This window comes from Meleagris gallopavo, chromosome 25, assembly GCF_000146605.3.
Source record: "Meleagris gallopavo isolate NT-WF06-2002-E0010 breed Aviagen turkey brand Nicholas breeding stock chromosome 25, Turkey_5.1, whole genome shotgun sequence".
NCBI classification, from domain to species: domain Eukaryota; kingdom Metazoa; phylum Chordata; class Aves; order Galliformes; family Phasianidae; genus Meleagris; species Meleagris gallopavo.
The window spans coordinates 215,849-219,667 of record NC_015035.2 but is presented as its reverse complement, the minus strand read 5'-3'; positions in this window follow the sequence as shown (position 1 = coordinate 219,667).

Sequence of the window (3,819 nt, the reverse complement as noted above, 5' to 3'; positions counted from 1 at the left end):
GGCACCGCACTGACCGACCGCACCGAAGGCACTGCGCAGGGCTCGGGGTGCTGCTCCCTGCACCGGCACGCCGCGGCTGGGCGGACCGGCAGAGTCACCAGGCGAACACCCAGCCCTCGGTGAGCACCCAGCCCTGGCGAGCGGAGGTTTGGCATTCCTCAGGTGCTGACAGCCGGGGAGCCGGTCGGGCTGGTTCCCCAGCAACCCGGCTCCTCCATTTCCTGAGACTCAGCAGCGCCGGTTGGGGGACCGGCCCGCCTGGGTTGATGAGGCCCCCAGAGCCCTGCCGGGCCACCTTGGTGGGACCTTTGTCCCATCCGCCGCCTCCTCCCACCACCGGGTCCGTCCCCAGTGATACCGGGTGTCCCGGGGCTATGGTCACAGCTGAATTCGTTGCCAGGACTCAAAGCACGTGGCACACAAAGGGACAGGGTGATCACCATGGTCATCCATCATCCCTGTGCCATAAGCACTCCGCTGCCCCCCAGGGGGACAGAGAAGTGATCGCGGTGGCCTTGGGCCACTACAGGAGACATGGCCCGGGGGGGAGTGCACTGTCCTAGAAAAGCTCGGGGCACCGGCCCTGGCTCCTCGTCCTGCCATCGGCTCCCAGCCTCATCCCGGGCCGTCGCCCCACGAGTCACTGCTGGCTCAGTGCACACAGCTACCATCCTGGGGACGTTGGGGCACCCTGCACCTCAGCCAGTAGTTTCAGGGTGGGATCTGAGGAGCTCACAGTTCTGCTGTCCTCCACCTGCTGACACTTTGCCGGTTCGAGATGGACTCTGTCCTGCTTGTCCCTATTGCAGGGTTGTGAAATCCCTGGGAAAGCCACACCGTGGAGTCTGGGATGGGGTCTCCAGCACAGGAGATTTTGGGAGCAAAGGTTGGTGCTGCACTGGAGCTTCTGGAGGAGATCAGCGCCGGTATTTGGAGAGCAAACAGGGCCCTGGAATAAGGGCAGCACTGTTACAAAGGAAGGAATTTTTACTGAATAAAACCACAGGAATAATGCCAGCTGCCTTCCCCAGCTCTGCAGCAGGGGGGGACAGGAGGAGCTGTGTCCCCGTGGCACTGTGGTGGTGGCACAGTGCGAGCTCAGGGTGTGAGAAATGAAAGCAGCCCTGAGCTTGTACTGTGCCACCACCACAGTGCCACGGGGACACAGCTCCTCCTGTCCCCCCCTGCTGCAGGAGAAAAGCCCGGGCATGAGTCACATTTCGCAGGTAAGGAAGCTGAGGCACAGCTGGAAAAGGGATACGAGAAGGTGAAGAAAGAGTGGCCATCTGGGCTGACCTAAAGCCCAGCCACATCTGCAGTGAGTTTCCAGCTCTCAGCACTAATGAAGGGGCTGAGTGTAGGGCAGAGACTGCAGCAGCCATGGGGCTTAGAGGCGATGGGCTGTGAGTGGGCTGTGGGGTAGCACCTGGAGGAGGGGAGGAAGAGAAGAAGAAGAAGAAGAAGAAGAAAAAGAAGGAGAACCCCTTTTGCCATTTAGGAGGCAAGGACAGGGCTTTCTCTGGCCTGCTGGAGGCTGCTGCCTCTGGAGGGGCTGCATCAGAGGACAATCTCTTTCAACTATTGATTTCCCTTTATCAGAGAGCAGGAATATGCATGGGGCTGAAATCCTGATCAATCCCTGCTCTGCAGCCAATCGATCAGAGCTGCCCTGGGGCTTTTATCAAAGGGAGCTGGGGTGCAAAGTGGAGTCCATGGACCTGGGCAGGACCCCTCACTCTGGTAGCATAACTCTGTGCCCCTCCCATCCTACACAAAAAGTAGGGAAGTGTGGCACCATGGCACACCCTGAGCAAGCACTGCTCACCCTTCCATCAAACTATACTGATGCCAAGGGAGTGCTTTTGGAGTGCTGGGATTCCCTTGTAGGGCATCCCTGGGAGCACACCTGTGCATTGAGCCAGTTGATACATCCTCGTGTCCCCACCAATGGGAGATACCTGAGAGCCCCTCAATCACAGCGGAGCTCATTAGGGGCACTGGCCAAGGGGGAGGAGCAGCATCACAACCTCTGTTATTGATTGCTTCGTAGCCAAAGGTCAGCAGCACGTGCACAATGTTGGGAGGAGGGAGGTGGGTGGCACCAGGGTGGTTGGGGACCATGCCATGGTGGCAAGCACCAGCTTTGGGATCCCTGATGTCCCTCAGTTTCCCCAACAGAAGACTGGAAGAATTGGGGTGAATTGGCCACACAATGGTTGTCAGCACCCAACTGGGGCTCTGCTGATGGGGAGAGAAGTGGCAGTAGGCTCTGTATGTGCAGCCAGGAGGGCTAAGCCCAATGGGATGGGCAGGGGGGCAGCTTGATTCACCCCAAAGCGGGCTCTGTACCTTTCTGATCATTCACACATCAGTGCTGCCAATGCTGGGAAGTGACACCACAGAGACAGCCATTGAGGCCAGCCATCAACCTGACCCATACAACTGATTTCACACAGCCCTCAGGCTTCATCCTGTGGGGCTGGGACCCAGTGGGCTAGGTGGCACAGTGGTGCCTGGCACTTGGTCAGGCACTGCTGTCCCTCACCCCAGCCGTGTGCATAGGGGAAGATTTACCGTCTGTCAGAGCCGGGGCCAGAGGTCAGCAGGGGTCAGAAAGTCCATTTCAGAGAGGTCACTGTCCACTTCTTTCAATCTAATGAAGCCATTATTTGTGAAAGCGGACGCTTTGCTAGCTATTCCCTTGAAGCGGAGCCGGGCACAGCGACTGGCTCTGAAAGAACAGGAAGGAGTCCCTTTCCCGTTCACATGTGCCATTCAACAGGCCCCAAAAACAAATACGCCACACACGGAAAGAAGTCGCCAGGACAGGGGGTGGATGGGAGGATGGGACAGATCCCAGTGGGACACTGCCTGGAGGTGCTGTGCTCGAGGTCGTGTAATTGTTCAGTCACCAAGGATGGGCAAAAACTGGGGAATGTTAAGTAATGGTGTCGGCAGGAAGCAGGGGAGGAAAGGAGTGACAAGAAAGAGTATTCCAATTTTTTATTTTTATTTTCTCACTCCACATCCCTATCCAAATTATTCTGCAAAGGAAAATGAGAATCAAAGCGAGCTGCCTCAGATTGGCCAGGAGAGGGTGCCAAACGCTGCCGCTCCCTTGGACCGTCCCGGAGCGGCGATCCCAGGAGCAGGGAATGGGGAACAGAGCAAACACCCAGACAGCTGCGTGTTGGTGGGAAGCGGGAATGGAAGTGGCACAAAGAGGTCCCCAAGGAGCAGGGGAGGGACAAGGAGCTTGGTCGCTTATGATGGCACATGGCGAAGGAATAGAAGGACTCTCCGTCTGTCCTCTCTGTTGCCATAGTGGGAGGGAGGAAGAGCATCCAGCCAGACTCTTATCTGCTACTACAGTAGATTGCTCATTGTCTCTGAGGACTTGACTTAAGAGTGGTGTTGGGATAAGAGACTTGTTAGTGTGGATTCCTCCCACCACGTCTATCCCCGTTGTCATAGGTGTAAAGATGATGGACAACCTATGAGCATCACTGCATTATTAACACCACTGCGTGCTGGTAGCAGTACCTCCTGCTCTGCCCATCCCCGCTGCATGAGGTCATCGAGGCTCAACTGGCTGCGGGCACCAGGGCTATGTCCTCACAACCACCAAGGCCCAGTTCACCCACCTCCCTGCTCTCGTTTGCAGAGAGGAAAACCAACCTCCTCTTCCTCCTCTTCTTCCTCCATCCCCTAAAACCAAAAGAGCTCAGCAGCGATGGGGCTACGTGGAACTCCCGGGATTGGAGGGGTCTGGCGGTGAGCGGGGCGAGAAAAGGGTAAGAGGAAGAGAAGGAGAAAGAG